Source organism: Colias philodice, chromosome 1, assembly GCF_061535455.1.
Source record: "Colias philodice isolate Cphi_HAF_F1 chromosome 1, ilColPhil1 Martin Lab GWU primary, whole genome shotgun sequence".
NCBI lineage: Eukaryota > Metazoa > Arthropoda > Insecta > Lepidoptera > Pieridae > Colias > Colias philodice.
In genome coordinates, this window is record NC_143086.1 from 2,647,812 (window position 1) to 2,660,673 (window position 12,862).

Here is a 12,862-nt window from a genome sequence, read left to right on the forward strand (position 1 = left end):
CGGCGTAAATATTCAAATAGGTAGCGAGGAGCGAAGCGACGAGCCAGTTAGGTTACTTTTGAACTACCGCACTAGCCAAGCGAGCGAAGCGAGCAAGTCACGTCAGCGGCCGGCGTAAATATTCAAATAGGTAGCGAGGAGCGAAGCGACGAGCCAGTTAGGTTACTTTTGAACTACCGCACTAGCCAAGCGAGCGAAGCGAGCAAGTCACGTCAGCGGCCGGCGTAAATATTCAAATAGGTAGCGAGGAGCGAAGCGACGAGCCAGTTAGGTTACTTTTGAACTACCGCACTAGCCAAGCGAGCGAAGCGAGCAAGTCACGTCAGCGGCCGGCGTAAATATTCAAATAGGTAGCGAGGAGCGAAGCGACGAGCCAGTTAGGTTACTTTTGAACTACCGCACTAGCCAAGCGAGCGAAGCGAGCAAGTCACGTCAGCGGCCGGCGTAAATATTCAAATAGGTAGCTAGGAGCGAAGCGACGAGCCAGTTAGGTTACTTTTGAACTACCGCACTAGCCAAGCGAGCGAAGCGAGTAAGTCACGTCAGCGGCCGGCGTAAATATTCAAATAGGTAGCGAGGAGCGAAGCGACGAGCCAGTTAGGTTACTTTTGAACTACCGCACTAGCCAAGCGAGCGAAGCGAGTAAGTCACGTCAGCGGCCGGCGTAAATATTCAAATAGGTAGCGAGGAGCGAAGCGACGAGCGTGTTAAGTAAACTCTTTAACAGTTTATTATGAAAAGTCACTGCCCACTATCGATTAGACACCTCAAAATGATGAAATTCGGGGATCACGTTTCAAGAATTTAACCAATATTTGAATAAGTAATTTATAAACAGTTTCGACTGACTGTAGAATCGCTGTTAGCAGATGTAACAAATGGACAGGACATTCAAATGCATTTTCAAATGAGTGAAGATTTCTACCCTGGAATGGGCCGCGAGCTGCTTGCAGCTCGCGCACCACGCACCCTCGAAGGTAGACAGCCCCCCGGAATAGAAAATATTTGAATGGGAAATTTATAAGCACTTCCGATTGACTGTGGAATCGCTGTTAGCATATATTAACAAATTGACGGGGAATTTTTATGCATTTTCAACTGACTGAAGATTTCTGCCCTGGGATGCTTCGCGGGCTGCTTGCAGCCCGCGCACCACGCACCCTCGAAGGTGGGCTGCCTCCCGAAGTGGAAAATACTAGAATGGAGAATTTATAAGCATTACCGACTGACTGTAGAATCGCTGTTAGCAGATGTAACAAATGGACAGGAAATTAGAATGCATTTTCAAATGACTGCCCTATTGCTTCAACCCAGAGGCAAAAGAGGCTCGCGGGCTGCTTGCAGCCCGCGCACCACGCACCCTCGAAGGTCGACAGCATTTCAAAATAGAAAATATTTGAATTGGGAATTTATAAGCACTTCCGATTGACCATGGAATCGCTGTTGGCAAATAATAACAAATTGACGGGGGATTTTGATGCATTTTCAAATGACTGCCCTATTGCTTCAACCCAGGGGCAAAAGGGGCTCGCGGGCTGCTTGCAGCCCGCGCACAACGCACCAGCTAGTTATTATAATATATAAAGCTACACTACCACTCACTCACTGACTGACTGACATCGGTTTTCTCGGAAACTACAGGGAAAGTGGGGGGGATAATTATGTGATTGTGTAGAGGTGCGCCGAGTGAGCAGAGGAAAAATATAGCGATCTCGATCATCTTCGAAAACCGAGTGGACCCCTGGAGGTGCGCAAAAACGGTGATACCTGGAGGGGGGGTGTCTGAACAAAAAATGCTCGGAACTGGTGGCGATTACCAGGGGTGGTGGAAAAATGGGGATTTTTGCGAAAACAAGATGGCCGCCGTACTTTGCCAAAATCGCCGTTTATGAATCCTTACGTCTCAAATTTGGCACACGTGCTCTGTTCGAGCCGGCGAATCGATCGGTGCCCCGTTCGAGTGGCTCCGGGCCCCGGTTTCCAACTTTCATACATTGGAAAATCCAACGGCCCGCGGAAACGGTGCGAGTTGGGTGGGGGGTGTCGGAACTAAAAATGATCACCACCTTGGGACGCTACCAGGGAGCCATAGTGGGACGCTCGATTTTGGAATTTTTCCATTTTTGGCGCAAACATAAAAACGTAAATTTAGACGAGGTGGCGCAACGGAGAAACACACCAATGATGCAATCATACTCGCCCAGCTCCCAGGATATCCAGAAAAATCCGAAATTTTGAACTTTCTCACAGCCCGCGGAGACGGTCAACGGCCCGCGCAAACGGTAGCAGCTACATCTGGGGTGCTCAAACTAAACTTGTAGTAGACCTCGAGCAATTACCACAGATAGTGAAAAAAATTCAAAATGGCGGAAAAAATGGCCGCCGCCATACAAATTCTAAAACGGCCATCGCTGGTCCGATCGCGCTGAAAATTGGCACAGGGGCTTTAATCGAGTCGCATATTAAGTTGGCATACTCATAATCGAGTTTCCACCGCTGGTTTCCGAGTTTCATACAACGCAAAATTCGACGGCTCTCCGAAACGGCGCGAGATAGGTGGGGGGTGTAGAACTAAAAAATGATCAGGAAGATGGGGTGCTACCAGGGCAATGGAGAAATTTCAATTTTGACGCAATTTTTTTTTCAAAAATGGCCGATTTTTTGAGGCAAGATGGTGGCGCCGGTTACTTCACGATCGGTCTGAAAATTGACTTCTGTGCTCTGATCGGTCAGATTTACAAAACTGCATACTCAGAATCTCTCTCCGACCCCCGGTTTCCATTTTCCATACATCACGAAATTTAACGGCTCTCTGAACCGGTGGCAGGTAGGTCGGGGTCGCCGAAGTAAAAAATACTTCAAAACCTGGTCCGCTTCCAGGCATATAAAAATTTTTGGTAAAAAGCGAAATTTTTTTTTTCGAAAATTTTGTATGGAAATTTCCATATTAGGAAGGGTAATTGAATAGCAACGGCAAAAGACGGCGCCGCGGGCTGCTTGCTGCCCGCGCACCGCGCAACCTTGAAGGTCGACAGCCTCCCGGAGTAGAAAATATTTATTAACTTTTGAACTACCGCACGAGCCAAGCGAGCGAAGCGAGCGAATCACGGCAGCGGCTGGCGTAAATATTCAAATAGGTAGCGAGGAGCGAAGCGACGAGCGAGTTAGGTTAACTTTTGAACTACCGCACTAGCCAAGCGAGCGAAGCGAGCAAGTCACGTCAGCGGCCTGCGTAAATATTCAAAGAAGTAGCGAGGAGCGAAGCGACGAGCGAGTTAGGTTACTTTTGAACTACCGCACTAGCCGAGCGAGCGAAGCGAGCAAGTCACGTCAGCGGCCGGCGTAAATATTCAAATAGGTAGCGAGGAGCGAAGCGACGAGCCAGTTAGGTTACTTTTGAACTACCGCACTAGCCAAGCGAGCGAAGCGAGCAAGTCACGTCAGCGGCCGGCGTAAATATTCAAATAGGTAGCGAGGAGCGAAGCGACGAGCCAGTTAGGTTACTTTTGAACTACCGCACTAGCCAAGCGAGCGAAGCGAGCAAGTCACGTCAGCGGCCGGCGTAAATATTCAAATAGGTAGCGAGGAGCGAAGCGACGAGCCAGTTAGGTTACTTTTGAACTACCGCACTAGCCAAGCGAGCGAAGCGAGCAAGTCACGTCAGCGGCCGGCGTAAATATTCAAATAGGTAGCGAGGAGCGAAGCGACGAGCCAGTTAGGTTACTTTTGAACTACCGCACTAGCCAAGCGAGCGAAGCGAGCAAGTCACGTCAGCGGCCGGCGTAAATATTCAAATAGGTAGCGAGGAGCGAAGCGACGAGCCAGTTAGGTTACTTTTGAACTACCGCACTAGCCAAGCGAGCGAAGCGAGCAAGTCACGTCAGCGGCCGGCGTAAATATTCAAATAGGTAGCTAGGAGCGAAGCGACGAGCCAGTTAGGTTACTTTTGAACTACCGCACTAGCCAAGCGAGCGAAGCGAGTAAGTCACGTCAGCGGCCGGCGTAAATATTCAAATAGGTAGCGAGGAGCGAAGCGACGAGCCAGTTAGGTTACTTTTGAACTACCGCACTAGCCAAGCGAGCGAAGCGAGTAAGTCACGTCAGCGGCCGGCGTAAATATTCAAATAGGTAGCGAGGAGCGAAGCGACGAGCGTGTTAAGTAAAATCTTTAACAGTTTATTATGAAAATTCACTGCCCACTATCGATTAGACACCTCAAAATGATGAAATTCGGGGATCACGTTTCAAGAATTTAACCAATATTTGAATAAGTAATTTATAAACAGTTTCGACTGACTGTAGAATCGCTGTTAGCAGATGTAACAAATGGACAGGAAATTCAAATGCATTTTCAAATGACTGAAGATTTCCGCCCTGGGATGAGCCGCGAGCTGCTTGCAGCTCGCGCACCACGCACCCTCGAAGGTAGACAGCCCCCCGGAATAGAAAATATTAATTGAATGAAGAATTTATAAGCATTACCGACTGACTGTAGAATCGCTGTTAGTAGATGTAACAAATGGACAGGAAATTCGAATGCATTTTCAAATGACTGCCCTATTGCTTAAACCCAGAGGCAAAAGAGGCTCGCGGGCTGCTTGCAGCCCGCGCACCACGCACCCTCGAAGGTCGACAGCATTTCAAAATAGAAAATATTTCGACGCCCCCCGCGAATAATCCGGTAATGACCTATTACGGGGTTTTTCATGTTATGCGTTTTTCGGCATCTAGAAGTTAAAATACACCATGTAAATTTTTTTCAGAATTTTTCTATCTTTATTTACGAAGATATGAAAAATTACGCGTATATTCCATAAAATAACATTAAAATGTATTTTAAACGAATAATATGGTTTTAGATCTTTACGAAAAATAATATCAATATGCTTCGACAGTAAACATTGTTACGATATTATTCAGGTAAATAGTTTTCTACATTATTTAAGTAAGTGCTAGTTATATTATATAGGGGTAAGTGGGAATGAAAAAAACGAATGTTAGTTGTTAATGTAGGTTGTTAATGTAGGTTATACCCAAGTGATATATCAAATGAAAATAGACGACATGTCAGAAACAATTAGTCAAATTTTATCAAAATCGGTTCATCCATTTATTTGATATAGGGGTAAAAGTGGGAATAAATAAATGAATTTTATCAAATATACTCAAGTGACGTATCTAATGAAAGACATGACGTGTAAAGTACAATAAGACATATTTTATCAAAATTGGTTCATCCATTTATTGGATATAGGTATAAAAGTGGGAATAAAAGTTGTCAAATAATATACCCAAGTGGCATATCAAATGAAAGGGTTCATCCATTTATTGATTTATAGCGGTAAAAGTGGGAATGAATAATCGAATGTGGTCAAATAATATAATCAAGCGGCATATCAAATGACGTGTGAATTACAATTAGTCATGTTTTATCAAAATTGGTTAATCTGTTTATTACATATACACCTTATGCACCTTAGGGGTGATAGTGGGGATAAATAATCCAAATGGAGTACCAAACGAAAGGATATGACATGTACATAATATATAGGTATGATTAGACAATAGACATGGTTTAGATCAAAATCGGTTCAGCCATTTACTAGGGGTGAAAGGGAAAAGTTGAACGTCTGTGAAAGTAGAAGGAATATGGGAGCGGGAGAATAACCACATCCTGGAAATTTTGAACTCTTCTGTACCTAAGTTTTATACCTAGCTCAGTTTAGTAATAAATTTTACTAACAGTTCTTTTGTGTTATTATTTATTTTATTTCTTAACTTTATAATAATGTGTAAGTACTTATAATTTAGTTGTATATGATAGTACGTGTTTCAAGACGTGTTTACTCAATAATTGTGTGTTAAGTAGTAACTACTATGCAGTCACTATTCCACGCGGACGAAGTCGCGGGCACAGCTAGTATGTAATAAATATAATTATGGAATCCTGGCAGAACAATATTGGCCTGGTCAACTAGTTTGAACCACGTATTTATTAAAAAAAGACGTGTGGCACTGGCCGCGGTAAAGGCTAAAGCCTAAGAGTATAGTAACTATGTATAAGGAATAAAGCTATTGCATAGCATGCCTTCAAGCCACACCTCCGTGTCCGTCGGAGTGGGGAGCGTGAGGTTTTCTGGCGAAGAGTACAGAATTAGTACGTGCCTAAAAATTTAATCGTCTAAGTACAATTTACATAATATTTATTTAGCCAAGGCAATATTTCTTCTTCTTGTAATTTATATTTCTATGCAATCTGTGTACATTTATAAAAAGAAAAAAAATAGAAGATGTTGGTTCATGGTTGCCACTATCACTGTTTTGTGACATCAAGTATATGTAATTGTTTTTAGTGTTCATAAATCAAATTTTTCTATAGCTCATGTGTATGTACTATGCAGGTATAACTTATATTCCTGTAAATTCTCTCAAATACCGAAATTGTAACAAACGTAAATCTAAAGAATAAAAAGATAGCCCCTTTATCGAGGAAGGCTATAGGTTTATATATTACTAGCTGTTGCCCGCGACTTCGTCCGCGATTAGGTCGTTTTTCGTCATTCGTCGTTTAAAAAAAATACGTGACACTTTATTTTTGAATGTTCTTAATTATTGTCTCTTATAAAATTTAACTACATACTTACATTAAAATTGAACACTCTGATAAGAAAATCTTAAAATCTGAAGAAAACATGAATGAATGTGATTTAAATTCTACATTACTTAGTATCAAAATATAATCATCTAAATTAAATGTAGATTAACAGTTTGAGCACACCATTATAGAATATGTACTTAAGTATTAAATTACGTTAGTTAACATAGTAACTTTACTAAAAACACGATGACTTTCTTTCGCGCTCGGTACCACAAACTAAGCATGTTTGTGGTAAGTGGCCCGCGTGACGCGTCACTTGACCCCCCGCGAGTTCCCCTCCGTTGCTATGCGAAAATACATTCGTTGCTCTATTTTAGGAAAAATTTGTAATACTGTGGCCTGAGCGTTATAACACGTCCAGGGAGTTCCTGAGTGCCGATATCACCGTCTTGAGGAAAAGCTTCTAATGTCGATTTAAAACTGCATACATACGAATTAACCTGTTCTAAAATTGTGAAATGAGTTCAGTTTTAAATTTGAGAAATATTGATTTCTTGTATTCCACTATTCGTTGTAGTCGAATACAAAATATAGGTATTTAAACAAACTTAGGTTGGCCTACAGGCAAAAGGGATCCTATCAAATGGTAAACTTGACCTTGTATCTTAAAAGTAAGCATGAACGGACCTTCTGATAATTATTGAGCACCAAAGGATCATTTGAAACGCGCTACTATAAGAGCGAATATTGTCTAATAACAGTTTACATTGCACAGTATGTTCCTCTAAAAGTAGAGATTTCAAAGGTTCCGGTGTATCTTCAAATGAAAGCCGACTCCTTACTACACTTTAAAGCATTACAAAAAGAACATACTACGCCTTTACAGAAGATGATCTGTAATCAATTGTGAGGTTATAAGCAAACCCACTTTTATATTTGTCAGACCACACCACCGAATTCGTAGATTGTTTACCTCAAGTCATTAAGACTATGGCGAAATCTGTCTGCAGTAAGACGGCCCTCTCGCTATTCGTCCGTTTCCAGAGACCGAATAGTTTCAATTCTTAATCTTTCATTAAACAAACTTATTAATCGTTCTTGTCTCATATAATTGTAATATTCGCGTCCCTACTCTAGTCATTGCTTATACTCATGTTCATCTTCAAGAGATCGAATAATATTATGATGCACCCTATCATTTGTCATATGAGGACCGAATATGCTCCTCATAACATCACTTTTTGTGAACGAAACGACAGCGCGGTTTAATTTAATGCCAACACCATTAGAAAAAAGGATTATTATTAATTGTGAAAAAATATCATGATTTACACTATTAACACTCTTTTAACATAAAATATAAGTCTGTGAGTGTGTAAAAATAAATCCAGCTAATTACACATCAAACTTATGTTTATAATTAGGTATACGACATGAAAATATATTAATTACCAAGCAATAATAATACAGATAAGCAGTGGTGGCTCAGTGGTGAGACCTCGGACTTCGAATCGATAAGTCCAGGGTTCGAGACCAGGCGAGCGCGCAGGAAATAAATTGATTTTTCAATTTATCTGCGCATGTCGTAACATCACCACTGCTCGAACGGTGAAGAAAAACATCGTGAGGAAACCGACAAGTCGAAGAATTAAAAAGTTCGATGACATGTGTCATCCGCCAACACGCACTTGGCCAGCGTGGTGGATTATGGCCTGTACCCTAGGAGGAGGCCCGTGTCCCAGCAGTGGGAACGTATATGGGCTGATGATGATGAATAATACAGATAAATACTGAACATAAGTAGGTATAATAGATATTAAGTAGTATTAGTTAAAATATACATTGTTAGTCAAAGTTTATTTTTACTAACAACATGTAAATGAAGAAGAAATAATAATTACCAACGAACTAACCTTTTCTATAATACTTAACACGGCACATTTTTCAAATTATCTTGCTCAACCCTGCTCAAAAATTTGAGGGTTTTGTTGGAACTTTAATATGTCAAAACTATGATATATCTAAACTACGATACAACTTGCTTGCGGAAATGCTCATTACAATTGTGAATCTAAAGAATAACTAACAACATACTATTCAATTTTATTGAGCTGATGAATATCTTTTGCCTGGAAGAAATCACCGTCGCCTAATAAATATACTGTGTTTTCTTATAAAACCGTTACATAATTTATTTTATCTACTTAAATAATGAAAATGATATTATATTTATAAAATATAAAACATATTATGTAAAATGATTAAAAATAAATAAATGAAGCAACTACGATTCAAAGAAAACATCTTTTTCAGTGTTAAAATGCTCTTAGCAATCCTGGATGATGAACTGTATCATGTACTCTGATCCCAGTACGGTCGGTACCTCGATAGCCATAACGATAAATATTATAATCAGATAACCGCAAAGTCAAAATAAAAACATTACTTGTACAGTTATGAGTGCAAAATTTACGTTTCATTTGGAATAACATTTTTTTCGGTACTAAAACGGAGTCGTTTGATATGTGGTTGGCTGCCCCTCCTCTCCTTCCTGAAAAATATCCTCCAAAATTTCCCGAGATACTTCCAATGATTGAACCATTGGACGTTGGACATTAACTTCAGTCAAAAATTGACGAAGCGGATGATTACTAATTTCCACTTAATCCTCGCTGCTACTATCTTTACCATCAAATCATCAATTTTCAAGTGGTGTTGTAAAAATATCAGCAGAAATCGTCTTCCAAAGGCGATATAATTTTATGAGCATTGAATCTGTAAATAACAAAATCAAAAGTTAACTGTAAATCTATAAAAAAAGCTACTTACAAATAAAATTTTATCAAAAACTACTGTTCCCAATGCACCTCAAAATAATAAAAGAATTCATCATTTTATTATTTCATTCTAAAAGTGTAATATAATACCTACCAACAAAAAACATGAATTGCTATCATTATAAAAAATAAATACCTATAAGTAACAACTTACTTTTTGTGGGAACGCATGATGGTGAAAATTCACAAAACACGAAGATTGCATTTGATATTTTTGGTTTTATGGCATTCAATTGCTTTAGAAATCACTACATAGTATAAAAAAGTCGCTTTCTCTGTCCCTATGTCCCTTTGTATGCTTAAATCTTTAAAACTTCGCAACGGATTTTGATGCGGTTTTTTTAATAGACTGATTCAAGAGGAAGGTTTTAGTACCTATATAATTTATTAGGTTTTAGACAAAGCGGACGAACCCGCGGGCGGTAAGCTAGTACGAAGATTTTTAAAATTGTAACTAATGAACGCAATCAATATTAGATTAACTGTAGATAATGGTGTCTAGTTTTACTTAAAATAATAAACATCTACCCTCACTTTAAAAAAATGTAGTATATTTATTATTTACACGAAATATACCTTATAGGGAAGGGGAGATATGGGCTAAAGAGTTAAATAAATAACATAATTACATTTAAATTATTAATTTCCAACTGTGTATTCAGTAGTGTTATCATCTAAATTGATTTGATTTTTACGAAATCTCATAGATGGCGCTGTTACAAAATTAACATTATACAACTTACATTCTTTAAACTATGTTTCTCTTCCTAAGTTACTTAAATGGCATAATTTTTATAGTGTCAATCTAGATATTGTCAAACAACATTTATATAATATGCGTCATTTGATTATTAATTTCCAATAGTTAACGTGTGTTTGATTTTTCTAACACTTCATAGATGGCGCTGTTTCAAATTTGTCTTTATACTGCTAAGATTCATTTAACTGTTTCTCTGCCCAAATTACGTAAATGACATAGTTTTTATTTTGTAAAGCTAGATAATAGCATGGCTTACTCGAAACCAACATTTAAACATGAGTCTTTAGATTGTACGCTGTCGTAGTACACGGAATATGTAAGAAAAATAAAGGCTCACAGCTCCTCCCCCGAAGGTGATATCATGATAATATGTTTAAACTATCCTCACCCGACCTCTTAGGAATATTCATGCAAAATTTGAAGTAAATCTATGCAGTACTTTTCGAGATTAGCTCGGTCAAACATACAGACAAACAGACAAACAGACAAACAGACAAACAGACAAAAATTCTAAAAACTATATTTTTGGCTTCTATATCGATTATAGATCATGGATTATGTATTCTTTTAAAAAAATATTCAATGTACAGTTTTGACTTTCCTACGATTTTATTATATGTATAGATCACGAGTGGAGAACTGCGGTTAAAACAGCAGGGCACAGCTAGTAATTTATATATGTATGATGATGCTATACAAAACCAAAACAGTCATAGAAGTCGTAATGAGTTTGAGAAGTTGAGAACCTTGGAGTCACATGAGAATGTTGATACAAGAACTAGGTAACCAAACGAACTTAGTTCTTGTACGAGTACATAAAAATGCTTCACATACTCGACACAAAATCCATGGAATCGGTAACGTAGCAACACAATTCAATTGTTTCTATCATGAATTTCACACGTGAACGCGTGGATACATTGTAAAAAATCCGCCTCTTTATCCGGTTAGAGTCGGTCGCCTTTTAGCATACAATTACTACCAAATACAAGTTAACTGAGTCGTGATCGCACGATGTATTTGTACTTGTCAATAATGATAACGAAATGCAAATGATTTGTTAGACATGGAACCATAATTGAAGCCGGGTAAATACATCGACTTTTTTGGTAATGTGCTCGGTTATAGACTGTGTAAGGAAAATTTTCGTTAGTCCGGTCAAATATTGAACAAATATATTTATTATAATGATAATGATTGCTCCTTTAACTCCTCGAGAAGCATAGGGCCTCAGTATACTTTTTCCAGTCACGTCGATTTTGGACTTTTGCTTTGGCTTCTTGCTACGACAGGCCGGTTTTATTTAGTTCAGCAACCACGGATCTCTTCCACGATGCAGGGGGACGACCTTTTCTTCTACGGCCATGCGGGGGCGTCCAGTCTAAAGCTGTTTTTGCTATATTATGTTCCGGCCTCCTAAAGCAGTGTCCTATCCACGCCCATTTCCTGGAGCAGATTTGTTAGTCTATAGGTTTCTGGTTGGTTATTTTCCAGAGTTCTTCATTGGAAATTATATCAGGTCAAAAAATTCGTAGTATACTCCTTAAGCATTAAGCATATCTACCTTTTATGTTATTTTACATTTTATAGCTGGATTTTTTTTTTAATCTATTAATATATTTTTTTTTTTATTTTTTTTTTGGATTTATTAATATTTAAGCACAAAGCATAAGTACACATATTAGTAAAAAGTAACTACGGAAATTAAACATACATAAAAGGAATATGAATATGCTATGCCCTAAACTTTCATAATATGGAATACCACCTAGCAATCTGTGCCCTGGCCCCTGGGTCATTTATTTTAAAATGGACTGGTCAGGTCTCTCCCAATACGGATCTGGACGCAAATAGCTGATAATTCAATTAAGCTGTAATAGATTTTGGGTCAGCTAATATATGTATAATCGATCTACGTTGTTCCATTTATTTGGGAGCTATTTAGGTAAATAGGCCTAGAAACTGGATAGAACTTATTACAAACTAGCTAAGCGATCGTCTTAGGTACCAGGAACAACTAGGTACTTTCTAGAAAAAACTTGGTATTCGCATAGGCCTACCTACCAGATTATCGGTACCAGGTACCTACCAAGCACTCATATATCTATTATCTAGTTCAAATTAACGGAAAGAGATTTTTTCATGTCTACTGAAACATCATAAATATTAATAAAAAAATAGTGTAATTCATTTTAATTTATAGCTCTTGCTTAAAATGTGCCGGAAAATCGGTAATCACATATCATTTATAATGAACGTCTTGTTACATTCGAATACCTAAAGATTTTTAAATTAGATGTTTAATATTCAATTTCAAAGCTAATTAGTTTTCTTGTGAATCGGTTTTTGAAGTTTTTACAAGACACATGCGGGTATAACCAGAGATTATTGGAATATAAGGTTTTTTCACATTTTATTTCTCAACCATATACGTATATAATTAATTGCGTTATTTTATTTGCAAGATAAAAAAGAACCATATTTATTTTGATGGGTAATGTTTTCGCGCTATAGCACCAATTTATAAGAAAGTTTTTTTGAGAGGTAAGATAAAAAAAAATTCTTTAAAACTGCAGTCCACGATCAATAATAGCATAGCACAATAAAAGTAATATAAAATAAATTCAACCGTATATAGCAACAATGCTATTTTTGTTTATAATGATA